At 40.0% G+C, this 13,522-nt stretch overlaps 1 protein-coding gene across 1 annotated transcript in view; it reads left to right on the top strand.

Moving 5' to 3' along the window:
- Positions 1 to 13,522, top strand: part of Cryl1 (crystallin lambda 1) — a 129,844-nt gene that overhangs the window by 29,184 nt on the left and 87,138 nt on the right. The window lies entirely within an intron of this gene.

The raw sequence follows: 13,522 nt of genomic DNA, 5'->3' as shown, positions 1-13,522 counted from the left end.
AGCAAGAACAGCAAGAAGTCCTCTATGCAGATGCTTATTGAACACCTGTGACAGTGTTAGAGGTATTATAATTTTGAGCAAAAACAGATTTTCTGGATTCTTAATACTATTTTATTTTGCTTTATCAACTTCTTAAACGAGCGATTATATCCTTGCTCTCACATAAAGTAATGGCTTAAAGAAATTGCTAAAGTGCAGGATACATGTGACTCTTATCAGTAATCCTAGCTACTCAGAAACCAAGATCTGAGGATCATGTTTTGAAGCTGGCTTGGGCAGCAAAGTCCATGAGATCCTTATTCCCCCCCAAACACACACACACACACACACACACACACACACACACACACACCCCCCCAAAACACGCTAGAAGTGGAGGTATGGCTCAAATGGTAGAGCTCCAGCCTAAGGCTAAAAAGCTAAATGAGAGCATGAGGTGCTGCAAGCCCTAGTACCAGCACTCAAACAAGCAAACAAACACTAACTGCTAAAGGAAAACTTTACATTTACATCCAGTGTTTCAAACAACTTCACAGGAATTTTCATGGGGCTGAGGGTTATTTGCTTAGCTAAAGACCCTGGAGCTACGGGTGTTCTGAGGTTGTAACTGAAACTCATGGCAGGTATTACTACTACTTCTGCTATGGTGAGTTTGCTGGAAAGGAAAATGCTCCTCTCATTTTGTGTTTGAAGATTTGCACATCTGTATTGCACATGTTCTGTATTTGGGGAGAGTTGGGAGAACCTAGAATGGTGTGTGTGTGTTTGTGTGTGTGTGTGTGTGTGTGTGTGTGTGTGTGTGTGTGTTTCTGGTTAATACCTGTTCTGAGATTCAGATCAGACATAGGAGATGGAGGTTCTCGGTCTTTATGGCTCTAAACTTCAAGTTCTTTAACAAATATGTTATCAAAACAAGGAGAAGGCTGTTTTTCAGTTCCTTTTTTCTTTCTATGAAGTCCCCACAAGATGACAATAACAACTGCTGCTGCTGCTGCTATTACTACTATTACTACTACTATTTTGTGCTGGTTCTTGGGCTTGAACTCAGTGCATGAGCCTTATTCCTGAACCTTTTTGTAAATTCACAGCTAGTGTTCTACTGCTTGTATCACCGCTCTACTTGCAGCTTTTTTGATAGTTAATTGGAGATAAGAATCTCATGGACTTTTCTGCCTGGTCTGGTTTAGAACTGTAATCCTCAAATCTCAACCTCCCGAGTGGCTAGGATTATAGGTGTGAGCCACTGGCACCTGGCCCAAGATACTTTTTATCTTCATTTATTCAAGAGAAGCAGGACCCATATTCATATAACTGTTATTATAGTATGATGATGATGATGTTGATGATGATGATGATGATGATGATGAGAAGGAGGAGGAGGAGGAGGAGGAGGAGGAAGAGGAGGAGGAGGAGGAGGAGAAGGAGGTGGAGGAGGAGGTCAGTTCTGGGCCTCTCTCTTAGCTTTTTCCATTTTTTGGCACTCTTTGTCACTTGAATCACAGTTCCACATCAGGCTTTTTGGTGGCTAATTGGAGATAAGAGTTTCCTGACTTTCCTGCCCTGGCAGGAAACCATGATCCTCAGATCTCAGCCTCCTGAATAGCTGGGATTACAGCCACCATCTTCTTGGCTTCCTCTGTCTCTTGTGAAGACGAGGGCTGTAACATGAGATCCCAGAGAAGGATGCTGCTAATGAGCTTCCGGCTGCCTTCTTCCTACAGGATCTGAAGCTGTGGTTTCTGTACCCCTTTGGCTCACTGTGGACAACAGCACAGAAGGTTTCTGGCTCTGGTCTTGGCAGAACAGTTTTGTTTTTTTTTTAATGTGGGTTTAGTTTTTAAAGCAGGCCAGGGGAGACAGAAAAATGCCCATCTGATCTTGCCAGTGGCACAGACATGAGTACCTCCTGCTTTGGAGAACTCATGGTTCAGAACCCACGCTCAGGTCAGTTGGGTTTGGGGCCAGTCCTGACAGGGTCTGTGGTTTTGGCAAGTTTCTTAGCTTCTAAACTGCACTTTCTCACTGTCCACTGAGGGTGATACCCACAGCCCCGGGATGTTGTGGGGATTTCTATATGGGATCGCATCTGAGGGGCCTCTCCCAAATAGCAAGGCTTCTCTTCTCCAGCTAAGAAGTTTTATAAAGAAACTCCTTAGTTGGTGCTGGTGGCTCATGCTTGTCATTTTAGCTACTCCGAAGGCTGAGATTTGACAGTTGAAGTTCAAGGTCAGCAAGGGCAGAAAAAGTCTGTGAAACTGGGCTGGGAATATGGCCTAGTGGCAAGAGTGCTTGCCTCCTACACATGAAGCTCTCGGTTCCATTCCTCAGCACCACATATATGGAAAATGGCCAGAAGGGGTGCTGTGGCTCAGGTGGCAGAGTGCTAGCCTTGAGCGGGAAGAAGCCAGGGACGGTTCTCAGGCCCTGAGTCCAAGGCCCAGGACTGGCCAAAAAAAAAAAAAAAAAAGAAGTCTGCGAAACTTACTTCCAATGAAGCAGTGAAAAGCGGGATGTGGAGCTGTGTCTCCATTGGTAGAGTGCAGGCCTCTAGCAGAGAAGCCAAGCAATAGTGTGACTTCAAGACCCAGTACCAGCAAAAACAAAAACAAAACCCAAAGTCCTTCTGGGGGTGACTATGATAGAGTTGTTCTTCAGCATTTCTGGGGGGATTGGTTTTAGTAGCTCATGTGGGTACCAAAATCCAAGAATGCTCAAGACCCTTAAACAAAATGGCTTGGTATTTACAGAAAACTTATAGACATGTGTCCACACATTTTAAGTTGTATCATCCCTTAAAGCAGTGTAATGCTGGAGAAAGAGTTGCTAAGCCACATAGGTTAGTAATTGCACTGAATAATGACAACAGAAAAGTCTGTACATGTTTAGTAAAGGCACAGTTTTTTGTGTGTGAATATTTTCAGTGTGTGGTATGATTGGTTGAATATCTGCTTGTGGGATCTACCAATATGGAGGTCTAGCAACATAAACTATTGAAGTGGCAGAAATGTCATATTAGGAATATATATATATATGTGTGTGTGTGTGTGTGTGTGTGTGTGTGTGTGTGTGTGTGTGTGTGTAAAGGATGACATTGATCAAGATACAGTGTATTTAGAAATGACTTTGTTAGGGCTGGGGATATGGCCTAGTGGCAAGAGTGCCTGCCTCATATACATGAGGCCCTGGGTTCGATTCTCCAGCACCACATATACAGAAAATGGCCAGAACTGGCGCTGTGGCTCAAGTGGCAGAGTGCTAGCCTTGAGCAAAAAGAAGCCAGGGACAGTGCTCAGGCCCTGAGTCCAAGCCCCAGGAGTGGCCAAAAAAAAAAAAAAAAAAAAAGACTTTGTTAAATGGCAACTCCTTTGTACAACTACTTAAAGATAATTTAAATACATACATGTCTAATTTCTGTAATTATGGAATGGGATCTGAAATGTGGATATGTAATGTGTTGCTGTAATATTTCTAGTTTCTCATTTGGCAGAGTTCCTGCTTCTGGCTTCTCTCTCTCCAGTGTATTCTTTATTGAGGCCTTGCTGAGGCTGTGTCTTTATAACCAGTCACTTTTTGCTTTCTCAGACATGTTCAGCTCACAGTGCTTTCTGAACCTAGGTCTTGTATTGATTGCCATTAGAAGTTTTATCCCCTGAGCCAGCTGCTTGTGACTCACACCTGTAATGCTAGCTACTATGGAGGCTGAGATCTGGAGGACTGTGACCTGAAAACAGCCCAGGCAGAAAAGTCTATGAGACTTTCATCTCTACTCAACTGGCAAAAAGCTGGGCTGGAGGTTTGGTTTCATTGTAGAGCACCATACCTGAGCAAGCAAGTCGAGAGAGCATGAAGCCCTGAGTTCAAGTCCCAGTACCAGCAAAACATAGAAAGGAGTTTTATCTCCAGACTCTTTCCTAACTCTCAAGCATTTAGATTTCTTTCTTCTTGGTAACAGAATATAGCTCTGTGCTACTTTCTTTATATGGTTCTTTTTATAAAACTTACTTATAAGATTACCAGAGCTAGTACATGTGAAGAAGTCATACCAAGAATAATAAATATATTTATGTTAAAATTTTGTTTTGAGGTGGTTTGGGGAACCTTCTTGGTATGTTATGCAGGCTAGTTGAATTTCTGAGCTCAAGCAATCTCAGTCTCCTGAGTGCTGGGATTATAGGTGTGTACCCTCATGCCCACTTCTGTTAACTTTCTTTGCATGCTCCTCTAACCTCTAGAAAAACAGTCTAGCAGATGATTTCTATAAATATCTAAAACTGGCCTAATTAAATTAATTCAGGCTAACATATCTTTATCACAGTATAATGTCAACAAATGGAGAGCCTCCATAATGTGAGAACATTTATAATGACTTGAATAAAAGGTGAGGCTTTCTTTGTGGAGTTCATTTTAGGGGTATTATGTTGTCTTTACAAGACAAGGAAAATACTTGGCATAAATAGTAATTATTTTATGATGTTATCATTTCATATACAATCTTGAACTATGTAAGTGACAGGCACCGAAGGTTGTAAGTATATCGGGTGATGAAAACCACTACAACTAAGGATCTAAGGGCTGTCTGTATTTTAGTGTGAAATGAATGGGTTAAGGGTTGAGAAGTGTCTGTTCAGAAGGGTGGTGGGCCAGGCATGGGGAAGGGAACCAGAAAAGGATGTGCAAATCTGACTAGTGTAATTCCTGTGAGGAATTGTGTGCTTCAGAAATTGTACCTCCTAGCTGGGCAGCAGTGGCTCACACCTGGAATCCTAGCTACTCAGGAGTCTGAGACCTGAGGATCACAGTTCAAAGCCAGCACAGGCAGAAATATTCATGAAACTCTTAGCTCTAATAAACCAGCAAAAAGCTGGGTGGGGAGGTGTGACTTGAGTCATAGAACATTAGTCTTGAGAGGAAAAAGTTAAGGGACAGTGTCCAGGCCCTGAGTTTAAATATCAGGGATGCTGCGTGTGTGCGTGTGCACGTGCATGCGCGTGTGTGCACACACACACAAATTATTGTGCTTCTGGTAAAACAGGAACAGGAGGAAAGCAGTTCTAACACAGAGAACCATTGTGAAGGCGCAAAGAAGCTTGGCCTTGGACAAATAAATGTTGAGGAAACAGTGGGCAGGGTTAGGGACCATCTCAAAGATAACAGGGCACACCTGTAATCTTACCTACTTAGGAGGGTGAGCTCTGAGGAGCACAGTTGGAAGCCGGACAGGACAGGAAAGTCCATGAGATTCTCATCTCCAATTAACCAACAAAAAATTAAAAGTAGAGCTGTGGTTTTACTTTTAACCTTAAGGGGAAAAAGCTAAGGGAATGTGCCCAGGTCCTGAGCGTAAGCCCCATTATCAGCACACACAAACATTATATTAATGTTTCTAACACTGGCAATGCTAGAAATATATCTTGGCAAATTAAACATTTATGTATCTATTTATTATAAAGAAAGTTGAGGAAAATCTTGCCTAGGTCCATTGTTCAAGCAAAATAATATTTTAATATGTATTTCTCTTCACTTTTCATTTTCTCTTTTTGTAGTGTATGCTTGAGATTATATAAGTGAAAATTTGTATCACAGGTTTTAGTTAATCCTAAAAACATTTCTTTTCTTTTTTTTTTTGGCCAGTCCTGGGCTTGGACTCAGGGCCTGAGCACTGTTCCTGGCTTCTTTTTTTTTTTTTTTTTTTTTTTTTGCTCAAGGCTAGCACTCTGCCACTTGAGCCACAACACCACTTCTGGCCATTTTCTGTATATGTGGTGCTGGCGAATTGAACCCAGGGCCTCATGTATACGAAGCAAGCACTCTTGCCACTAGGCCATATCCCCAACCCCCTAAAAACATTTCTTATTGCAAAATTTGCCTAAAAAAGAGATACAATTTTTTAACTTAAAAATCGTCATGCTTACCATATGATTTCAGTTGGGAAGCCTTCCATCTAAGAATGCTGAAGTTTCTAAAGCCCATGGCCATTTGCTTTCCAGGCCCTGTGATACTTCCTAGTCTTGGGGTCCATTGGCTGCCACTGTGGGTATGGAACCCAGAGTCCAGCACATGCTCAGCAAGTCCTCTACCCCAGAGCTATAACTGTATGCCCCACAGCCTTTTCAGAGTTGTACCTATCCTCCTTACAGTCCTTGCAACTCCTTCCTTGATTTATATAGATCAAGTGGCTCACACCTGTAATTTTAGATGTTTAGGAGGCTGAGGTCTGAAGATTAGGTGTAAAGCCAGTCCAGGTGGGAAAGTCCATAAGACTCTTATCTCTTATCTAGCAGAAAACTGGAAGTGGAGGTGAGTCTCAAGTGGAAGAGTGCCAGCTTTGAGTGGAAAAAGGAGAGCATGGCAATGAGTTCAAGTACTAGTACGCGCATGTGCGTGTGCACGCGCGCGCGCACACACGCACAATGTACCTAAGCTGGAGAGTTACTTCAGAGAAGTCTTCAAAAGCAGGAGACAGAGCTTAAACAAACAAGCACAGGCACAGAGATTCAATAGCAACCAGCTAAACACAATTCCACTAGGAGATTCCCAGAGTCCCATGAGTCCTGTCAGTCAAAGCCCGGGCAATGGGAGCGTAATTCTTCCCAGTGGATTGTTTTCTTTCCACACCCCAGAGGGCAGGAACATGGGTCATAAGGTTTGCTCACACTCTGCTGAAATGTGAGAGTATGTAAGAAAGAAACCTGAATTTCTAGAACTTAGTGTAATTTTGAAATCAAATCTTGCTTGGCAAGAAAATCTACTGGGCTGGAAAAATAGGTTTATTCTGAAAAGCCTATGTGAAAGCATTGACTCTTCCAGGGCATTAAGGCTCATTAGCTGTAATATGCCAGCATTATCTCATCTCTGGAACCCAAGATTTGAGATTACAGTAGCTGGTAAGAGCCATGGGAACCAGCTCAGTGGCTTGTGATGTTAAAATGGAGTTTGCTTCCACAACATTAGGACCATGACTGATATCTAGAAATAAAAATGATTATTATTGCTTATTTGTGCTGGTACTAAGGCTCGAACTCAAGGTTTGGGCCTTGTGCCTTAGTTTTTTCACTCGTCTGGTGCTCTTACTACTTGAGCTATACCTCTACTTAGGACTTTTTAATGGTTAATTAAAGGTAAGAATCTCTCAGACTTTTCTTCCTGGGCTAGGTTTAAACCATGATCCTCAGATTTCAGCCTCTTAAGTGGCTAGGAATACAAATGTTTGCCACTGGTACCCAGATTTAGAAGTAAAAGTGTATTGTCCATGTAGAGGATCAGAATTTGTATCTAAACTTCACCTTGATGACTTGAAAAATGCATTTTGTTCAGACGTTTCAGCCACTGTCATTCATTAAAGGAAGCAATGTTCATAAACACCACCAATTTTAGAATGTGTACCTTCTTTTAAAGAATAGAAGTGTGCTAGGTGCTGGTAGCCCACACCTGAAATCCTAGTTACTCAGGAGGCTGAGACCTGAGGATCACAGTTCGAAGCCAGCCCAGCCAGGAAAGCCCATGAGACTCTTCTCTTCAATTAAACAGCAAAACACTGGAAGTGGAGCTGTGACTCAAGTGGTAGAGCACCAGCCTTGAATGAGAAAGCTAAGGGACAGCAGCCAGACCCTGAGTTCAAGTCTCAGTATCAGCACTAACACACACATACACACACATAGAGAAATAAATATGTCTTAGTCACTGGAGCGCACAATAATCCTTTAACTAGCACTGGGGTGGGAGTGGCCATGGTTCAGGTAGCATAGGTCTCATGGGATGGCAGGGGTGAGTATACATAGAGGTGTACACTGGACTGGAATGCCACTTTTCCTTTGTGTCTTTGCTTTGTTTTGTTTTTGATTCAAGGTCTTGAACTCGGATCCTCCTGTTTCAGCCTCTCAAGTTTGGGATTACAAGTATTTACTACCATGTCCAGGCTCTGTTGTGTTTTTTTTCTCTCCAAAAAAAAAAAAAAACCACCTTAAAAAAATACTACATATGTTAAAGTTTTCTTTTCTTTCTTTCTTTTGTGCCACTTCTGGGGCTTGAACTCAAGGCCTCAAGCTCTCACTTGGCTCTTTTTTGCCCAAGGCTGGCACTCTTTTTTTTCACATCATCTTTTTTTTTTTTCTTAAAGAGTGGATAAAGGAGTTTATGGCCACCTAGTGCCAGAAAGAAGCTCTAATCTGGAGGAAAGGGAAACCCTGAATCGACAGCAGGAAGCTCACAAGGCATTATTTTGAATCCCAGTATAGAAGGGTTAGTAACAAGATGTCATGATTTCTGTACAACTAGAAAGGAATTGCCTACCTGGTCAGTAGTTGATGTCAGACATCCCCACTGCCCCTGATCTTTTGCATATCTGATTAATCCCTACTTTGTGTGTTGATTCAGCTTTTTGCTGCTTAGTTGGAGATAAGACTCTCATAGACATTTCTGCCTTGGCTGGCTTTGAACATGATCTTCAGCTCTCAGCTTCCTGAGTTGCTGGGATTACAGGCATGAGTCACCTGCACTGGCTTGAGCATCTTTTGTTTTTGGTGTTTCTGTGGTGGGTCCTAGAACCAGTATCCCAAAGATCCTGCCACTGTAGTCAGATACCCAGCTCATGTTCAATCTTCAGAGCATTTCTTAGCCTGTTCCTAAACAGTTCTCTCCAGTTCCCGGATCCTGGGTCTCCACTCATCTGTTTTGCCCATTTTCCAGAACATTAAGTGAAATGAAATTTTACATCAGGCAATCTTTAGAGTTTGGCTTCACTCACACAGTGAAATCAGTATGGCATTTGCACACGTGTTGCTCTGTCAGTAACCAGTTTCTTTTTGTTGCTGCGAGTATTCTGTTGTGCGGTTATATCATAGTGCCTGGCTAGTCATCAGCTGAAGAGCTATTGTGAATAAAGCAAGAATAAACATATAGGTATAGTTGTTTTTTTTTTTTTTTTTTTTTTTTTGCTAGTCCTGGGTTTTGAACTAAGGGCCTGGGCCTTGTACCTGAGCTTCTTTTGTTCAAGGCTAGACCTTTACCACTTGAGCCACAGCACCACTCTGGCTTTTTCTATGTATGTGGTACTGAGGAATTGAACCTTGGGGCTTCATGTATATGAGGCAAGCACTCTGCCACTAGGCCATATTCCCAGCCCTGTTTTTTAAAAATGAACATTTGGCTTTATGTCTCTTGGATAAATACCAAGGAATGGAATTTCTAGGTCATATGGTAAATACTGGTTTATATTTATAAGAAAAGAAAAAAATCTACTTTCCAACATACACAGAGGAGTGGTGTTTGCTCTGCTTCCCTGTCAACCTTTGGTATTACCAGCACGGCCCTACCCAATTTTCATAGGTATATAAATAGTGTATTTATTTGTAAATTTTTTAAAAAAGAAAATTGTTTATTTTTTCTTCTTTCAGTCCTGGGATTTGAATAGAGGACCTTTTGCTTTGGTAGGTTAGTACTCTACCACTAAGCTATGCTTCAAGCCCTATTTTCTGCTGGTTATATTTAGGATAGGGTCTTATTTCACTTCTAACATGAGTGTGAGGTTGAGCCTAGCATCCTCCTGTTTTAAGCTTCTAGTTTTTACTGGGATCACAGGCACATACCACAGCACCCAACTTCCCTTTGTGGAGATGGAGTCTCCTGAACTTTTCTACCTATGCTCACCTAGAGCCTAGATTGTCTTGTTTTCAGCCTCCCATATCATTTGGGATGACAGGCACATACCATTATTGGCCAACTCTTGGCTCTAAAGGGGTCTGATAAATATCTGTGCTTTGTTTTGGCCTCACATGTGATCTTTCTGTTCTCATCCTCCTAAGTAGCTATGGTTGTAGGTATGAGCAGCTGCAGCTTAACATTAGTTCTATCTTATTATTAAGCTTTGAAAGCTCTTTATATATTTTAGATAAAATTCTTGTATTCAGTAGGTGTTTTGCAAACATTTTCTTGTAGTGTTTTCATATTTTTTTTACAGTGACTTTGAAAAGCAATTTAAATTTTTTGTTTTGTCTTTGCCACACAGAATGTTTTCTTCTAGAGGTTTTATAGCCTCATATTTTATGTAAAGTAAAAGATGACTTGATTGTTCCTGTACAATTGTTTGAAAAGACTATCATTTCTCCATTGAAATGTCTTAAATCTTTCTCAAAAATCAATTGGCTACATTGTGAAGATTTGTTTCTAGATTGAGTTACTTGAGTTATTTACACAGTAAGTCTTGAAACTAGATAATATGATTTCTCCATATTTACTATTGTTATTGTTTAGAATTGCATGAGTTTTAGCTCCTTTGCTTTACCTTTTAAAATTGGTTTCTTCAATTAAGAAAGAATCCTGCTTTGGGAGGGTAAGAGGGGGCACAGAAATGGAGGGACAAAGGTGAACAAATGCAGCAGTGGCACTCACTAGTCACTGTGTTGAAAATGAACTATTCAATTTGTGTGTGGGGATGAGAGGGGGAAAACTGGGAGAGAACAAGGGAAGGGGTGATATTGTTAAAAAAGAAATGCACTTATTACCAGACTTATGTAACTGTAACTACTCTGTACATTATCTATATAACAATTAAAAAAAAAAGAAAGAATCGTTCTGAGATTCTGACTTTGTGATTCTGTACCTTAGTTTGGGACAGAATTGGAACTTAGACATAATTGACTTTTCTATCAGTGTACGTGTTACATCTCTTGCTTGATTTGAAAAGTATTTCCTGTATTGACTATGGTGTTTCATGTCTGTAATCCCAGCTGCTTGGCAAGTGATCAGGTGGATCACAATTTGAGGCCAACCCTGACAAATAGTTTGCAAGACCTCATCTCATCGACTGTTGTTGAGATTTATACATGTTCGTATGTGTATAAACCATACATGTAATACATTGTTTATCCATTTTTTCCCCATGTCCTGGGGCTTGACCTCAGAGCCTGAGAGCTGTCCCTGGCTTCTTTTTGCTCAAGGCTAGCACTCTACCTCTTGAGCCACAGCTCCACTTCTGGCCTTTTCTGTTTATGTGGTGCTGAGGAGTTGACCCCAGGGCTTTGTGCATGCTAGGCACTCTACCATTAAATCATGTTCCCAGCCCCTGTTTATCCATTTTTAAAAACATAAAATGTGGCCAACAGTTTAAATATGTAGGATATACTCCCCTCTCTGACAAAGAACACAAAATCTGGAGTTAATAAGTCTAGAACAGTGATCTTCAGATCTCAGCCTACTGAATGGCTAGGATTATAGGTGTGAGCCACTGGCACCCAGCTTCAGCATTTATAGTTTTTAATCATACAACTCTTGCATCTATCTGAAAGATATATATCAATTTAATGATTTTTTGTTGCCATTGTTCATAGTAGTACCAAAAAGTTTCAGCTTCATTTTTCATTATTAGTATATAGAAATATAATTTTTTGTGTTAACCTTAAAAACTCATAACCCTCCTTAACCCTCTGTACATCACCTTAACAAAATAAAATAAAATAAAATAAACACATAACCTTAAAACTTATGATCTTGCTAAACTCATTCCTTGGTTCTAGTAGGGTTTTTTTGGTAGTGGCTTGCGATTTCTTGTGTAGATGGTTATACATCTATGAATACATTTATTTCTTGCCTTGCAATTGATAAGACTTATTTATATTTAAATTGTTATACTATCTAGGTTGTCTAGGATGTTGTAGGGGTAAAATCAGATACCCTTTCCATTCCCTATTCCTTGCTTCTGATTATGAGAGAAACATTGTGTATTTTACTGCAAATTATGATGCCAGAGTTCATCTTTTGGCACCTTTTATCAGGTTGAGGAAGTTCCCTTTAATTCCAGTTTACTGAGAGTTAATATTTAAGAATGTTGAATCAACTTTACATGCTCAGAATAAACCTCACTGATCATCATGATGTGTTACCTTTTTAAAAATATTTTCTGGGGGCTGGGGATATAGCCTAGTGGCAAGAGTGCCTGCCTCAGATACACGAGGCCCTAGGTTCGATTCCCCAGCACCACATATACAGAAAACGGCCAGAAGCGGCGCTGTGGCTCAAGTGGCAGAGTGCTAGCCTTGAGCGGGAAGAAGCCAGGGACAGTGCTCAGGTCCTGAGTCCAAGGCCCAGGACTGGCCAAAAAAAAAGAAAAAAAAATATTTTCTGGATTCAATTGGCTGATATCTACTGATGGCACAGAAATGTTCTAGGGGCTATTTCTGAGAGATATTGCCTGAAGTTTTATTTCCTTGTCATTACTTCAGTTAAGTTGTGTTAATAGTTTGATACCAGCCTCATAAAATGAATTAGGAAGTGTTTTTTTCCCCTCTGTTTTCTAGAAGATAGAATTGAGTGTATTTCTTTATGTTGTTTTGTAGACTTCATCAAAGAAACTGTTATCTCTTCAAATTATTTTTTCTGTCTTGAGCTTTTTTGTCTGAAGGACTTCAAATAATGAATTCACTTAGTTTTTTTTTTTAATATAAAACTATTTGGGTTATCTATTTCAACCTAAGTTAACTTTGGAATTTTTAGTCTTCCAAGGAATTTGTCCATCTATCCAAAAATTTGAATTTATGGGAAAATAATATTTCCTTCCTTAATGTCATTTTGATATCTAGAATTTGTATTGGTGTTTCTTTTTTACTTCTGTTATAAATAATTTGTATTTTCTATCTGTATTTTAGGTATTTTGCCAGTTTTATAAATATTTTAAAAGAATCAGTTTTTGGTTTCATCCATTTTTCTCTAGTCACTTCGCTGATTGCATATATCACTGATTTCTGCTGTTAGTTCTATTTCCTTCTTTCTGATTGCCTTTGACTTAGTTTCTCCTCCCTTTTTGTAGTTCTTTCAGGTATAGCCTTAGAAGGTTGGTTTGAGGCCTTATTTTTCTTATATTCTTATATTCTTATATTTTTTATATTTTCTAACATAAACATTTAATATGCTACTTTTCCACTGTTATGTACATATCCATGATTTTTGGTAGATTGTTTTCACTTTCATTGAATTAAGAGTATTTCCACATTTTCCTGTGGTGTTCTCTTTCAGTCAGAGTATTTAAAATCATGTTTAATTTACAATATTGGGGTGCTTCCCAGATGTTTCCTGTTATTGATTTCTGATTTAATTTCATTGTGGTCCCCAAACATACTTCATATTATTTCATTTCTATAAAATTTGTTTAGGTTATATTTTGTAACCCTAAATAGGATCTATTTTGGTGAATATCATATGAGTTGTCAAAAAGAATTTGTGCTGTTAGTGGATGGAGTATGAAAATCTCAGCAAGGACAAGGCATTTGATAGTGTGGTTCAGGATGATCATTATTATTTTTTTTTTAAATGCTGGCTCTGAGGCTTGAACTCAGAGCCTTGAACTCTTCCTTAGCTTTTCTGCTCAAGATTGGCATCCTACCACTTGAGCCACAACTCTACTTCTGGCTTTTTTCTGGCTAGTTGGAGAAATGAGTCTCATGTATTTTCCTGCCTGGGCTGGCTTTGAACTGGGATCCTCAGATTTCAGACGCTCGAGTGGCTAGGATGTAGATATGAACCACCAGTACCC

The sequence above is a fragment of the Perognathus longimembris genome, chromosome 3 (assembly GCF_023159225.1).
Source record: "Perognathus longimembris pacificus isolate PPM17 chromosome 3, ASM2315922v1, whole genome shotgun sequence".
Lineage (NCBI taxonomy): Eukaryota > Metazoa > Chordata > Mammalia > Rodentia > Heteromyidae > Perognathus > Perognathus longimembris.
This window is presented reverse-complemented; position numbering and strand designations above follow the sequence as displayed.